Here is a 17741-nt window from a genome sequence, read left to right as displayed (position 1 = left end):
TGAATTATATCATGCCATCATGTTTACATAGTACATACACATCATCTATCTGAATTATGGCATGGCAACCCATTTAATAAAGACATCATATAGTTATATCATCTCATCCTGTTTAGTGTTTACAGTCATCATATTTTGAATTATGGCATTCTATCCGTGAATGTATGTGAATTATGGCATGCCAACCTATTTAATAAACACATTATATAGTTATGTCATGTCATCCTGTTTACATAGTCTCATATTTTGAACTATGTCTTTCCATCTTTTTTAGTTAGCCATCATAATGTGAAATTGTGTCATGCTATCCTGTTTAGTTAGCCATCATATATGTGAAATTGTGTCATGCTATCCTATTTGGTTAGACAACATAAATATGAATTATTTCATGCCCTCTTTTATTCCCCACTATCAGTTGCACCTGTCTATCATACAATGTCTATACTTTCAATTACTTTTCTTGTTTATTAGGCATTTGAATTGGAGAGCATGATGGCAGTATCAAAGGGAGTAACAACATGGTCTTCAGAAAAGATAGTGCTACCAGTTGATGCAGATAGAACCACGATTGTACTTGCCCAAGGACCAGATCCACCACACATAACCCAGACTCTCGCATATTGTACCCCTACCCAGTTGGACAGAGAACCAGCTACACCCCTTCTAACCCCAACCCCGGCAGATAGTAACCCAGTTCCAGTTGACACAGCACCGTCTCCACCACAGAGAACCCAAACACGAGCAGTTAGTAAGGGAACTGCAGTGCCCAAAGCACGAGGACCGCCACTCCGAATCCCAACTCAACGCTTAAAGGAGAAGAAGATTTGTTCTCAGGTCAGGTTCTGTAGCTATGGTTCATACTCCTTTGCTCTTGCATGACTGTATTTACTCATACCAACTATTTTCAAATTTGAAGGATGGAATTGAAACTCCAATGGTGCAACAGGTATGTTTTAAACTTGTTTCTTTAACTGGTTTGCTGTTGTAACCTGCTCTATGTTGATTTCAGTTTCAATTGAATAAACAGTTATGTTCTCATGTCATGCACATTACAAGTGTTGTTATTGCTCTATAGTTACCCACACTTATATTCTGTCTATTCTGCTTTGTCTTGAACAAATATTATTTGAACTGTGTCTCTATCTTGATTTGGCAACAAAAACTAGAATGATATAGACCATAAAGTGACCATGGTACATAGAAATATGTTTGTTTCATGTTGTTATCCTGTCCACTTTACTACTGAACTCATTTACCAAAATGAGTTTCATATACAACATGGTAAACATGTGATGTGTCTGCTTGTTTCTCTTTTGGAATGCGAACAAAATATTGGAGAACAGTATCGCGTTATCCAATGGTAAAGGAAGTAATGCAGATAAGGTTCAAGATAGTGAGACATCCCTGTTGGTCTCCAAGAAAGCTGATAAAAACTATCTTGACGACAGCGAGGGAACCCAAAAGTCATGTCTTGATGTAGTGTTGGAGTTACTGGCCACTACTGCTGGCACAAGCTCTTCGAACTCGCTGCCTGAATCAGTTCGTCTTCTTGAGTCTCAACTTCAAGTTCAAAGACATCGATCAGATGTGCTGCGACAGGAAGCTGGAGGACTGAGGAAGTCCCTGCAGAATTTAGATGCATATTTTCTGGTGCAACAGCAAGCGCTGGAGGATTTAAGCGCCAAACAAGAGAAAGTTAATAAGCTTGCTAAGCATCTTGCCAGCATTATGGGTACCCAGGATATTTTTTCTTGAGATCTTCTGAAGTGGTTTCAGTTATGGATTTAGTTTGCTGCAGCGTTTATTTGCGCTGGTCACCAACTTTGACAGCCAGTGTATATGATATGCCGCTTTGTTCCCTATATTTGCACTGGTGGTGAACTTTGATGCCCAGTGGATGTAATATGTGTAATAGCCGTGATAGCCTAGCGTTAGTTGCTTGCGTATTTATTTCCTTGTTGTCTTGTTTATTTGTTTGCTTGTAGTCATTGCAGTTCTTTTTCCGTGGTTAGCTAGTGGCTACAATAACCTATTTTTTAAAACTAGGCCACAATAACCATGGGCTAATATTTACTGTAGTGACACTGGGCCTCCTACTGGCCGTAGAAATAGTGGGCCTTCTACGGGCCGTAGAAACAATGGGCCTTCTGCGGGCCGTATTATCAATGGGCCTTATACGGGTCGTATAATCGGTTGGCCAAACATGGGCGAAACAGACCGCGTTATGGCCGTAAATGGGCTAGAGTTGGAATCGTCTGTTCATGGGTGGACCATAACGGGCCATCGTTAATAGGTCGTATTTGATGACGCTATGAAATCGGCCCAACGTATTAACGGACCACAAACGGGCCGACTGTAACCACGGGCTGAATTTGGCCCACAAGCAGAAAATGACAGTAACGGGCCGTAAGTAAACGAATGCTGGAAATGAGCCCAAGAATAAATGGGCTCTGAGAAGGCCGAAACATAACATGGGCTGGAAATGGCCCAACGGAATAACGGGCTGTTAATGGGTATAAAGTGATACATTGTTCATTACGGGCCAGTTTCACCACGGGCCATTAATGGGTGTAAAGTGATACACTGTTCATTACGGGCCAGTTTCACCACGGGCCGTTAGTAGGCCAAGAGTTACATAGGGCCTCATATGGGCCAAAAGACGTCATGGGCCATACATGGGCCAGAAGTGAAAACGGGCTGGAATCATATTGGATGGCCCAGATGACGCTACTGGGCCTAATTCGGATAGGGCATAACGGGCCTTGGGTTAGCGGGCTGTAAATGGGCTATATTCGAACATGCCGTTAACAGACTTTCCATGGGCCGGCCCGCCAGCTTTTGACCAAGTCAAACGGGCCAGCCTTTTCACAGGAATGGGCCTCTGTTGGGCCGTGCCACGTGTCAATGTATCATAGGCGCCTATCTGACCCACTGACGAGCTGACACGTGTTTCGTCCGGCCAATAAGAATTTTACACGTGGAAATTTCCCATTGGTCGGGGCTGTTAACGGGTTATCGGATCCAAAACCCGACCCGATAGCTTAACGGCGTTCCGTTACGGTGGATGCCACGTGTTGGTCACCCTTGACGAAAGCACTTCTATGACGCGCGATTTATCGTCATGGAAGTGGACACTTCCGTGATGATAATTTTGGTAATGTCATGGAACACTTCTACGACAGCACAGGTATGACTATCTTGATTCTGTCATAAATTTGTCATGGATGTACATGCATGACAAAAAAAGCGACCTACTGTGACAAACACGTATCATCACGAAAGTGTATTTTTTTGTAGTGAAGCAAACAACTAAACAAGACAATAAGAAAATAAATAAGCAAGCAATTAACGCTAGCCTATTACCGCTATTACACATATTACATCCACTGGGCATCAAAGTTCGCCACCAATGCAAATATAGGGAACAAAGCAGCATATTACATACACTGGCCGTCAAAATTGGCCACCAGTACAAATAAACGCGGCAGCAAAACAAGAGGATAACTGAAACAACTTCAGAAGAGCTCAAGAAACATGGTATCCACCATGCTGGCAATAAGCTTAGCAAGCTTATTAGCTTTGTCCTATTTGGCGCTGAAATCCTCCAATGCTTGATGTTGCACCAGAAAGTATGCATCTGAATGCTCCAGGGACTTCCGCAGTCCTTCCGCTTCTTGTCGCAGCACAGCTGATCGATGTCTTTCAGCTTGTAGTTGAGACTCAAGAAACCGAACTGATTCAGATAGTGAGTTTGAATAGCTTGTGCAAGCGGTAGTGGCCAGTAACTCGAATACTAAACCAAGACATGACTTTGGGGTTGTCTCACTATCTTCGAGATAGTCTTCCTTAGCTGTTTTATCACCTTTGTTGGAGACCAACAAGGATGTGTCACTATCCTGAACCTTATCTGCATTACTTCCTTTACCATTGCTTAATAAGGCACTCTTCCCCAATATTCTGTCAGCATTATAAAAGAAGAAACAAGCAGACACATAACAGGTTTAGCATGTACTAGTATATGAAACTCATTTCGGTGAACCAGTTCATTAGTAAGGTGGACAGGATTAAACTACCAAGTCTTCTATTGCCAAGTACTAGTACATAATAAAAGCATCAAACAAACATATATCTATGTCCTATGGTCACTGCATTGTCTTGCCAAATCAAAATAGAGACATGGTTCAAATCATATCACTTCAAGACAAAGCAGCAGTGAAAGAATACAAAGCATGGGAAACTACACGGCACAACAAGATTTCAGATCGGTACCACGGGTCTACATGTACAACAACACTATTGGCTCTGTTGTGATGCTAGTAATGTGCATTATATGAGAAGTCAACTGTATACACAATTGAAATTGAAATCAACAGAGCTACTGATAATAGCAAGCCTGTTAAAGAAACATGTGTGAACATACCTGTTGTGCCATTGGAGTTTCGATTGGATCCTTCAATTTAAAAACAAGTTTGTATGAGTAAATACAGTGATACAAGGGCAAAGCAATATGCACGATAGCAATCATAGTTAAAAAAGGCGTGCCTAAGCGAGCGCTTAAGCGCGCCTAGGCTCTAGGCGTTGGCGAAATGCATTGCAGATAACTACGCTTAATCTGTGCATAACTGCGCATAAACATGCGCTTTGGTCAGTAAAGCGCAAGGCGGTGGCAAAATACACAATTAACGCCCAACGCTTTTTTGAACTATGATAGCAATGGAATCATAAATTAGAACAGTTGTTCTTCAGGTTTAGGCACTTGTTCTACATGAACAGAGTACAGTAAGACACAAGAATATAGTACTTAAAAATAGAAAATGAGCTCATAGACCTTACCACATTCTTGGTTCGAGACCAGTACAGAACAAGGCGTTTGATACGTCTCCAACGTATCTATAATTTTTGATTGCTCCATGCTATATTATCTACTGTTTTGGACATTATTGGGATTTATTATCCACTTTTATATTATTTTTGGGACTAACCTATTAACCGGAGGCCCAGCCCAGAATTGCTATTTTTTGCCTATTTTATGGTTTCGAAGAAAAGAAATATCAAACGGAGTCCAAACGGAATGAAACCTTCGGGAACGTGATTTTCTCACCGAACATGATCCAGGAGACTTGGACCCTACGTCAAGAAACAAAGGAGGAGGCCACGAGGTAGGGGGCGCGCCTACCCCCCCAGGCGCGCCCTCCACCCTCGTGGCCCCCCTATTGCTCCACCGACATACTCCTTCCTCCTATATATACCTACGTACCCCCAAATGATCAGATACGGAGCCAAAACCCTAATTCCACCGCCACAACTTTCTGTATCCACGAGATCCCATCTTGGGGCCTATTCCGGAGCTCCGCCGGAGGGGGTATCCATCACGGAGGGCTTCTACATCAACACCATAGCCCCTCCGATGAAGTGTGAGTAGTTTACCTCAGACCTTCGGGTCCATAGTTATTAGCTAGATGGCTTCTTCTCTCTTTTTAGATCTCAATACAATGTTCTCCCCCTCTCTTGTGGAGATCTATTCAATGTAATCTTCTTTTTGCGGTGTGTTTGTTGAGACCGATGAATTGTGGGTTTATGATCAAGATTATCTATGAACAATATTTGATTCTTCTCTGAATTCTTTTATGTATGATTGGCTATCTTTGCAAGTCTCTTTGAATTATCAGTTTGGTTTGGCCTACTAGATTGATCTTTCTTGCAATGGGAGAAGTGCTTAGCTTTGGGTTCAATCTTGCGGTGTCCATTCCCAGTGACAGTAGGGGCAGCAAGGCACGTATTGTATTGTTGCCATCGAGGATAACAAGATGGGGTTTTTATAATATTTCATGAATTTATCCCTCTACATCATGTCATCTTGCTTAGGCGTTACTCTGTTTTCTTGAAATTAATACTCTAGATGCATGCTGGATAGCGGTCGATGAGTGGAGTAATAGTAGTAGATGTAGGCAGGAGTCGGTCTACTTGTCTCGGACGTGATGCCTATATACATGATCATACCTAGATATTCTCATAACTATGCTCAATTCTATCAATTGCTCAACAATAATTTGTTCACCCACCGTAAAATACTTATGCTCTTGAGAGAAGCCACTAATGAAACCTATGGCCCCTGGGTCTATCTTCATCATATTAATCTTTCAATACTTAGTTATTTACTTTGCTTTTATTTTACTTTGCATCTTTATCACAAAAATACCAAAAATATTATCTTATCATATCTATCAGATCTCACTCTCGTAAGTGACCGTCAAGGGATTGACAACCCCTTATCGCATTGGTTGCGAGGAGTTATTTGCTTTGTGCAGGTACGAGGGACTCGCGCATAGCCTCCTGCTGGATTGATACCTTGGTTCTAAAAAACTGAGGGAAATATTTATGCTACTTTGCTGCATCATCCTTTCCTCTTCAAGGAAATCCAACAAAGTGCTCAAGAGGTAGCAAGAAGAATTTCTGGCGCCGTTGCCGGGGAGTCTACGCAAAAGTCAATATACCAAATACCCATCACAATCCTTATCTCCCGCATTACATTATTTGCCATTTGCCTCTCGTTTTCCTCTCCCCCACTTCACCCTTGCCGTTTTATTCGCCCCCTCTCTCTCTATCTTCCCTCTCTTTCTCTATTTGCCTTTTTTTGCCCGCTTGCTTTTTGTTTGCTTGTGTGCTGGTTTGCTTGCTTGTCTCGATGGCTCAAGATAACACTAAATTGTGTGACTTTACCAATACCAACAACAATGATTTTATTAGCACTCCGATTGCTCCTCTTACCAATGATGGATCTTGTGAAATTAATGTCGCTTTGCTGAATCTTGTCATGAAAGATCCGTTTTCCGTCCTTCCTAGTGAAGATGTCGCTACCCATCTAAGTAGCTTCGTTGATTTGTATGATATGCAAAAGAAGAAAGATGTGGACAACGATATTGTTAAACTGAAGCTATTTCCTTTTTCGCTTAGAGATCGTGCTAAAGCTTGGTTTTCGTCTTTGCCTAAAAATAGTATTGATTCTTGGAATAAGTGCAAAGATGCTTTTATCTCTAAGTATTTTCCTCCCGCTAAGATCATCTCCCTTAGAAACGATATTATGAATTTTAAGCAACTTGATCATGAACATGTTGCACAAGCTTGGGATAGGATGAAATTAATGATACGTAATTGCCCTACTCATGGTTTGAATTTTGTGGATGATTATACAAAAAATTTATGTCGGATTGGATTTTGCTTCTAGAAATCTTTTAGATTCGGCCGCGGGAGGCACTTTTATGGAAATCACTTTAGGAGAAGCTACTAAACTCCTAGATAATATTATGGTTAATTATTCTCAATGGCATACTGAACGATCTACTAATAAAAAGGTGCATGCGATAGAAGAAATTAATGTTTTGAGTGGAAAGATGGATGAACTTATGAAATTATTTGCTAGTAAGAGTGTTTCTTCTGATCCTAATGATATGCCCTTGTCTACTTTGATTGAGAATAATAATGAATCTATGGATGTGAATTTCGTTGGTAGGAATAATTTTGGTAACAACGCGTATAGAGGAAATTTTAATCCTAGGCCTTATCCTAGTAATCCCTCTAATAATTATGGTAATTCCTACAACAATTCTTATGGAAATTATAATAAGATTCCCTCTGATTTTGAATCTTATATTAAAGAATTTATTACTTCGCAAAATAATTTCAATGCTTTGATTGAAGAAAAATAGCTTAAGATTGATGAGTTGGCTAGGAACGATGATAAAATTTCTCTTGATGTTGATTCTTTGAAATTTAGATCTATTCCACCTAAGCATGATATCAATGAGTCTCTCAAAGCCATGAGAATTTCCATTGATGAGTGCAAAGAAAGAACCGCTAGGATGCGTGCTAAGAAAGATGCCTTTATAAGAGCGTGTTCTTCTAGTTCCTATGAAAATAAAGACGAAGATCTAAAAGTTATTGATGTGTCCCCTATTAAATCTTTGTTTTGCAATATGAATCTTAATAATGATGGGACTGAATATAATCCACCTTTACCTAGAAGGCATTCCAAAAATTCGGAGTTTTTAGATCTTGATGCTAAATTTGATAAAAGTGGGATTGAAGAAATTAAAACCCTAGGTGTTGCTAAACCCACTATTTTGGGTTTTAAGGAATTTAATTATGAAAATTGCTCTTTGATTGATTATATTTCCTTATTGCAATCTGTGTTAAATTCTCGTCACGCTTATAGTCAAAATAAAACGTTCACTAAACATATCGTTGATGCCTTGATGCAATCTTATGAAGAAAAACTTGATTTGGAAGTTTCTATCCCTAGAAAACTTTATGATGATTGGGAACCAACTATTAAAATTAAAATTAGAGATTATGAATGCTATGCTTTGTGTGATTTGGGCGCTAGTGTTTCCACGATTCCAAAGACTTTGTGTGATTTGTTAGGTTTAAGTGATTTTCATGATTGCTCTCTAAACTTGCGCCTTGTGGATTCCACTATTAAAAAACCCATGGGAAGAATTAATGATGTTCTTATTGTTGCAAATAGGAATTATGTACCCATAGATTTTATTATTCTTGACATAGATTGCAATCCTTCATGTCCTATTATTCTTGGTAGACCTTTCCTTAGAACGATTGGTGCAATTATTGATATGAAGGAAGGAAATATTAGATTCCAATTTCCATTAAGGAAAGGCATGGAACACTTTCCTAGAAAGAAAATTAAATTACCTTATGAATCTATTATGAGAGCCACTTATGGATTGCCTACCAAAGATGGCAATACCTAGATCTATCCTTGCTTTTTATGCCTAGCTAGGGGCGTTAAACGATAGCGCTTGTTGGGAGGCAACCCAATTTTGTTTTTATTCCTTGCCTTTTGCTCCTTTTTAGTAATAAATAATTTATCTATCCTCTGTTTAGGTTGTGTTTTTTTGTTTAATTAGTGTTTGTGCCAAGTAGAACCGTTGGGAAGACTTGGGGAAAGTCTTGATATCTTGCTGTAAAAAACAGAAACTTTAGCGCTCACGAGAACTGCTGCCATTTTTATTTAGAAATTTCTATTTAGTTAATTATTTTTTAAGATGATTAATAGATAAATTCCTCACGTCCATAAATTTATTTTAGAATTTTTGGGGTTCCATATCTTGCGCTAGCTACAGATTACTACAGACTGTTCTGTTTTTGACAGCTTCTGTTTTTCGTGTGTTGTTTGCTTATTTTGATGAATCTATGGCTAGTAAAATAGTTTATAAACCATAGAGAAGTTGGAATACAGTAGGTTTAACACCAATATAAATAAATAATGAGTTCATTACATTACATTAGAGTGGTCTTTTTTTTTCTTTCGCTAACGGAGCTCACGAGATTTTCGACTTTAAGTTTTGTGTTGTGAAGTTTTCAAGTTTTGGGTAAAGATTTGATGGATTATGGAACAAGGAGTGGCAAGAGCCTAAGCTTGGGGATTCCCATGGCACCCCCAAGATAATCTAAGGACACCTAAAAGCCAAAGCTTGGGGATGCCACGGAAGGCATCCCCTCTTTCGTCTACTTCTATCGGTAACTTTACTTGGAGCTATATTTTTATTCACCACATGATATGTGTTTTGCTTGGAGCATCTTGTATGATTTGAGTCTTTGCTTTTTAGTTTACCACAATCATCCTTGCTGTACACACCTTTTTAGAGAGCCATACATGATTTGGAATTTTTTAGAATACTCTATGTGCTTCACTTATATCTTTTTGAGTTATATAGTTTTGCTCTAGTACTTCACTTATATCTTTTAGAGCATGGTGGTGGATTTGTTTTATAGAAACTATTGATCTCTCATGCTTCACTTAGATTATTTTGAGAGTCTTAAATAGCATGGTAATTTGCTTAAATAATCCTAATATCCTAGGTATTCAAGATTAGTAAAAAAAATCTTATGAGTGTTTTGAATACTAAGAGAAGTTTGATGCTTGATGATTGTTTTGAGATATGGAGGTAATAATATCAAAATCGTGCTAGTTGAGTAGTTGTGAATTTGAGAAATGCTTGTGTTGAAGTTTGCAAGTCTCGTAGCATGCACGTATGGTAAACGTTATGTAACAAATTTGAAACATGAGGTGTTCTTTGATTGTCCTCCTTATGAGTGGCGGTCGAGGATGAGCGATGGTCTTTTCCTACAATCTATCCCCCTAGGATGAGCGTAGTGCTTGGTTTTTGATGACTTGTAGATTTTTGCAATAACTATGTGAGTTCTTTATGACTAATGTTGAGTCCATGGATTATACGCACTCTCACCCTTCCATCATTGCTAGCCTCTTTGGTACCGTGCATTGCCCTTTCTCACATTGAGAGTTGGTGCAAACTTCGCCGGTGCATCCAAACCCCGTGATATGATATGCTCTTTCACACATAAACCTCCTTATATCTTCCTCAAAACAGCCACCATACCTACCTATTATGGCATTTCCATAGCCATTCCGAGATATATTGCCATGCAACTTTCCACCATTCTGTTTATCATGACACATTCATCATTGTCATATTGCTTAGCATGATCATGTAGTTGACATAGTAATTGTGGCAAAGCCACCATTCACAGTTCTTTCATACATGTCACTCTTGGTTCATTGCATATCCCGGTACACCGCCGGAGGCATTCATATAGAGTCATATCTTGTTCTAAGTATCGACTTGTAATTCTTGAGTTGTAAGTAAATAGAAGTGTGAGACCATCATTCATAGAGCATTGTCCCAAAAAAAGGCCAAAAAAGGACAATGCTACTATCATTTGCCACACTTGTGCTTCAAAGTAGCACCATAATCTTCATGATAGAGAGTCTTTTGTTTTGTCACTTTCATATACTAGTGGGAATTTTTCATTATATAACTTGGCTTGTATATTCCAACAGTGGGCCTCCTCAAGTGCCCTAGGTCTTCGTGAGAAAGCAAGTTGGATGCACACCCACTTAGTTTCTTTTGTTGAGCTTTCATACATTTATAGCTCTAGTGCATCCGTTGCATGGCAATCCCTACTCCTTGCATTAACATCAATCGATGGGCATCTCCATAGCCAATTGATTATCCTCGTTAATGTGAGACTTTCTCCTTTTTGTCTTCTCCACATAACCCCCATCATCATATTCTATTCCACCCATAGTGCTATATCCATGGCTCACGCTCATATATTGCGTGAAAGTTTATAGGTTTGAGATTACTAAAGTATGAAACAATTGCTTGGCTTGTCATCGGGGTTGTGCATGATGAGAGCATTCTTGTGTGACGAAAACGGAGAATGACTAAACTATATGATTTTGTAGGGATGAACTTTCTTTGGCCATGTTATTTTAAGAAGACATAATTGCTTAGTTAGTATGCTTGAAGTATTATTATTTTTATGTCAATATGAACTTTTATCTTGAATCTTTCGGATCTGAATATTCATACCACAATTAAGAAGAATTACATTAAAATTATGCCAAGTAGCACTCCGTGTCAAAAATTCTGTTTTTATCATTTACCTACTCAAGGACGAGCAGGAATTAAGCTTGGGGATGCTTGATACGTCTCCAACATATCTATAATTTTTGATTGCTCCATGCTATATTGTCTATTGTTTTGGACATTATTGGGCTTTATTATCCACTTTTATATCATTTTTGGGACTAACCTATCAACCGGAGGCCCAGCCCAGAATTGCTGTTTTTTTGCCTATTTTAGGGTTTCGGAGAAAAGGAATATCAAACGGAGTCCAAACGGAATGAAACCTTCGAGAACGTGATTTTCTCACCGAACATGATCCAAGAGACTTGGACCCTACGTCAAGAAACAAAGGAGGAGGCCACGAGGTAGGGGGCGTGCCTACCCCCCCCCCCCCAGGCGCGCCCTCCACCCTCGTGGGCCCCCTGTTGCTCCACCAACGTACTCCTTCCTCCTATATATACCTACGTACCCCCAGACGATCAGATACGGAGCCAAAACCCTAATTCCACCGCTGCAACTTTCTGTATCCACGAGATCCCATCTTGGGGCCTGTTCCGGAGCTCCGCCAGAGGGGGTATCCATCACGGAGGGCTTCTACATCAACATGATAGCCCCTCCGATGAAGTGTGAGTAGTTTACCTCAGACCTTCGGGTCCATAGTTATTAGCTAGATGGCTTCTTCTCTCTTTTTGGATCTCAATACAATGTTCTCCCCCTCTCTTGTGGAGATCTATTCGATGTAATCTTCTTTTTGCGATGTGTTTGTTGAGACCGATGAATTGTGGGTTTATGATCAAGATTATCTATGAACAATATTTCATTCTTCTTTGAATTCTTTTATGTATGATTGGCTATGTTTGCAAGTCTCTTCGAATTATCAGTTTGGTTTGGCCTACTAGATTGATCTTTCTTGCAATGGGAGAAGTGTTTAGCTTTGGGTTCAATCTTGCGGTGTCCTTTCCCAGTGACAGTAGGGGCGGCAAGGCACGTATTGTATTGTTGCCATCAAGGATAACAATATGGGGCTTTTATCATATTGCATGAATTTATCCCTCTACATCATGTCATCTTGCTTATGGCGTTACTCTGTTTTCTTGAACTTAATACTCTAGATGCATGCTGGATAGCGGTCGATGAGTGGAGTAATAGTAGTAGATGCAGGCAGGAGTCGGTCTACTTGTCTCGGACGTGATGCCTATATATGTTGAGAAGGAGAGACCCAGCTATGTCTTGAGGGAGATAGGTCGACATCCATACATAACTGAAGGATGGGAAATATGATGGGACAGAGAGAGAGGGGAGGGAGAGAGGGACGGAGAGGGGTAGAGTGCTAGATGGGTGATGGAGTTGCTTCTCGAAGATGGTGGGAGAGGCCTACTAGACAAACTGAGGGTGGAACTGCAATGTTATCAATAAGAGTGGGGATGTGTTTCTGTGTGTGCCTGTGAGTGATAGATCTGTCGGGACGCATCCATGGATGATGAAGGGGAACCATGTGTTTGGTAAGCAAACCTAACTAGATCGGTAGATCAATTGTTGTTTGTCGGAGGAAGGGAGAGACACAACTAATGAGGTAGATCGATTGACGTGTGGGTAAAAACGAGTTATAAGGACCTAACTAGCTAAATGTATAGCGAGAGATCGGTCGGTGTACGTCCATTTGTTAGAGGCAAATAAGGCCCAGCGAGATGGATAGACAGAGAGAATGGAGCTAGGAGGTGGTGCGAGAGGCCCAACTACTAGCTAGATAGGGGGAGGAGTGTGCGGTTGTGAGAGCGATGAAAAGAGGGGCGAGAGTTTACACGTGTGTCTGACCGTATGAGAGACACGAGGCAAGGACACATAAAGGAGGAGATTGAAGGTGTGTTTGTATGTTGTAGGCAGGCACCGCTGGAGAGGTTTATCGATTGGTGTGTGTTGGAAAGGAGTTGTGGAGACTCTGGGAGAACGACCTAAAGAAAAAAATGAATGTGCCAGGTGGATAGAATGCCGAGGGAGGGGGAGGTCGAGGAGGGCATGTGCATGCACGAGAGAAAGTTAGTGGTAGCTACAAAGGTTAGAGGATTGTGTGGGTGTAAGAGACTAACAAAGATCATAATTTGATATGAAAGCGGATTCATATATTTTAATAGGAGATCATAGTGTTTTAAACATTGCATGCATGAATATAGCGGTGATACATGTGTTGTGCACATGTTATACCATAATGTGATAATGCATGGCGTTTGCAACTCATAGCTAAATGCCGAACAATCTAAACCATACTATACATCAAACAATCTCACATTTTATTTGAATTTGTGATAATGTGTGGCGTTCGCAGCTTACAACTAAATATCAAACAATCTAAACAATCCTATATATCGAACAATCTCACATTTTATTTGAATTGGTGGTAATGTGTGGTGTTTGCAACTCACATCTAAATACTTGTAGGCGTAGGGGGCGGGGCACCATACATAATGTGATAAACACATTATACATATGAGACATGGTTTAGATTATGAAGATCTAGCTAGAGCTAGAAATGTAATGTGATTTGAAATCAAAATAAAGTGGATTCAAAAAATCTTGTTGGATTTCATATAGGAGTACACATAGTTCATATGTAACTCGAGACTAATCATGTGGTGTGCTGTGAAGATAATACACAAAGGATGGTTTAACTTGACAATAATGATGATTGTAGATCTTATTAAAACAGAGAAACGAATTCAAATGATTTGACTTCACAACAATCATTACTGTAGATCTTATTCAAATAGAGAAATGAATTCAAATTTAGTTCATATTGAAGCGGTAGTATATACGTTTGGAATGCACTAAAACGTTCATTTGAGTAGTAGGTTGCATGCATTATACACGTAGCGAAATATTTTAATTGAACATAACATGAATTCAAAGTTTTGAATGACATTTGTAGGGCGCATTGATTTGGGACAGTACACGTTAGGCTTGTCCGGAAATTTCAACCCGCGCCTTGTTAGCCCGAAATATTTAAGAGATATCTTTGTCTCGTTGTGCTCCGACAACTCCCTCCATCTCAACCCGCGCCTTGCTATTCCGAAATTACAACGCGCACGAAAACTCCCACCTCCTATGAAATCTAGACATGCGAAATGCCCGTGGTACCCCTGAACCTAAAGAACCGCCTCAAATCAGTGGGGGTACTTTCGTAACTTACCCCACATTTCGGACAAGCGCGTCTCTAAGCCATGGTTCCCCACTGCCATCCCATCCGCCCACCCATTCATACACCGAGGCCGCGAAAACCCGTGACGAAACCCCACACCCTGCTCCATCCGCCACCCAGCCGGAGCCTCTTCCCTAACGACGACGTCCACAGCAACACCTCGACGTCCCTCATCCACCGTACCGGATGAGGATCCGTCGTCGATCTCATCGTCCCGCCGGTTCAGCCACCCCATCCTCCACCTCCAAGGAGCTGCCCCGATGTTCCCCTCGTCTTTCGCGCCACCTCCATTCCCACACCACCGTCTTCACCTGCACCACCGGAAGAGCATCATCATCACCGTTTCCTCGGATGAAGCTGCGGCCTAATCGGCGCCACCAAAGAGGTTGTACACTAATCGCCGCATTTTCTTCTTGATTCGATCTCACAGTGCTGCCGGCGCTCGGTCCCGAGCCGACACGACGCGGCTCCATCCTTGGCGGCGTCGCCGGCCACTTCCTCCATGGCGTCGCTCCCTCTGCGGCGTCGTCCACATCAGTAGGACCTGCTGCTGCTTTAGCTCTCGCTCGCGCTGCTTGTCTGCTCTTGCTCTCGGTCCCCTGCCTGGTCTGCTCTTGCTATTGCTCTTGCTCGCGCTGCTGCTCTCGCTCTTGCTCTTGCTTGCGATGCTGCTCCGATTTAGCTACACTTCAGTCGACTGAATCGACTTTTGGGTCAGTCGATTTTCAGGTGGTGGGGGGGCTCGCCGGGGTGAAGGAAGAACCAGCCACAGCAGGGAGGGGGGCTCGCCGGAGGGATACCCCACTATCTATCTTAGGGTTCAGGATGGGGGCAGTGGTCGCCGACGGTGGCGGGGCGTTGGCGGGGCGTTTGCGTGGGGATCGCCGGAGAAAAAGCTCGGCACGGGGTGGCCTAGAGGGATGGCCGGGGCGGTGGCGGACCGGTGGTGGGGAGTGTTTTCGGGGCGGGCGGGGCGGCGCACCGCCGGCCGCGGGCGGCGGGGGGCTCCTATTTGGCCGGCTCAGGTGGGTGGAGGTTGAAGATGAACCGCAGACCCTTGATTTCGTATCCAACGGCTACAAAATCGACTGACCAGAGATGAAAAAGTTAGTCGACCGACATGTATCCTCACCTTGCTAGTGCGTTCAGTTTCGACAACAAAATTCAGTTTCGACAGCAAAATTCAGTTTCGACAGTTAAGTTCAGTTTCGACAGTTAAGTTCAGTTTCGACAGTTAAGTTCAGAGATGAGCGGCTGATGTATTTTACATCTAGCACTTTGTGGTTATGTATTTTACGTCATGTATTGGAGATGCTATTAGAATTCCACTCAGGTTAACGTTGTTCGTTGTCTCTCTTGTCCTGCTTCAGCCTCGGTGTCGTACAACTCACTGGAGCTGCTCCAACGACGAAACCCTCCATCACAGCGGAGCAGTACCTTGGGCTCCATCTCCAGACGCCTAAGATCTTCTTCCCCTCCTCCGACAGCCAAGTCAGCCGGAGCATCCTCACCGGCTAACCCAATCACGCTGAGATCGACATGGCTTCGCCAAAGAGGTTCTACACTTGTTGCATCTCTTTTTTACTCTACATGTTATATATATTGTCCACTCAGCACACGGATTTGTTCCTTTAGTGTCTCCTTGAAAGAAAAAACGTAGGAATTTTAATTTTCACTTGTCCTCCTTTTCAAATTCCTATTCATGAAGCACAAGACTAAGAGATAGTAGCATAATAGCATTATAACCGTACATTTTCTTGTGGTTTGACTTAATGTCACCATGCTTCTTTGCATCCTGTGATCTTCCAATTGTTGTGAATCAAACACCCAGATTGGCAGAAATCATGTGTTTTTAAATTCTTTGTTTTGCACGTGCATTCCTATCCTATTCCTGTCTATTTCCTATCCCTGCATTGTTGGAATCCTCCAATTCAAACGAGCCCTTACAGAATTACTTCTCTTACAGATAGTTGTCAAAGAAAACCTTGTGTGGTTTGTCCCGCTCCTGCTGTGCCGTCGTCCACCCCAGCTCAGCTGCTCCAACGACAGAAGGGTCCAGCACAGCAGGGATCCGGCCTCCAGACTGTCTTTCGCTGCCTCAGATCTTCTTCCCCTCCACTGGCAGCCATGAAAACTGCACTACCATCATCAACCGAGCAGATGACCTCAAGGACTACACGAGTCCGCAAGAGAGGTCTCACTCTTTCATGTCTGCTTACATTATGCATCACTTAATATTACATGCTACTTTATCGTCCTGTTCACCGATTAGACTTTGAGTCAGCTCCAAACTAATGGTCAAACTTGAGTTTTTAAATGGTTGTGGGGTACATATCGGGGCCGCTATCAATAGTATCTATCTACTATCTGGTTAATCTCCAGTGTCTACTATGAGTTTCATGTTGGGTGGGAAACAAACAGTAAAGAAGCCATTATCTGTATTTTTTAACTGAAGCCATTATCTTCCTGCTATTATTGGTTTTGGGTCTATCCACAGGTTGCTACCATCACTCTGGATTTCTGCATGCACTCCTTACATAATCTCACTATGTTTTATTCCTATGCATGATAGTTATTGTAAACAATGGAGCTGAACATGTAGAGCAAAAGAGACGAGCCTTGCGTGGCAATAAAATTTCATGCAGACGTCGATCCATGGTAGGCGCAAAGGCAGCCCCCCATCCATGCATTTCGGATTGTAATCGAGAGGGCTGTTCTGAGGGGGATTCAGAAGGAGAAGACAACTCCTATTTACCCCCTGAGGTCTTCGCTATAACTTGGCATGCTGATGTTGGTTATATCATGCATATGGTGTCTTGCATTGCTTACTTTATACATCAAATATGTCATCTGCTTAGTTTAGACATCCTTTGTGCGAATGCCATCTGTTTAGTTTATTCATCGTTTATGTGAATTATGCAACGCCATCTTGTTTAGCCAGGCATCATATATGTGAATTTTGCAATGCCATCCTGCTTAGCCAGTCATCTTATATGTAAATTATATCAGGCCATCCTTTTTTTGGTTACATATTACATTTGTCAAAAATGTTATTACATTCAACTGCTCTTCGTGTGCATCAGCCATTTGACACGGTG

Source organism: Triticum aestivum, chromosome 6A, assembly GCF_018294505.1.
Source record: "Triticum aestivum cultivar Chinese Spring chromosome 6A, IWGSC CS RefSeq v2.1, whole genome shotgun sequence".
NCBI lineage: Eukaryota > Viridiplantae > Streptophyta > Magnoliopsida > Poales > Poaceae > Triticum > Triticum aestivum.
The sequence above is the reverse complement of the archived record's forward strand: the minus strand, read 5'-3'. Positions refer to the sequence as shown.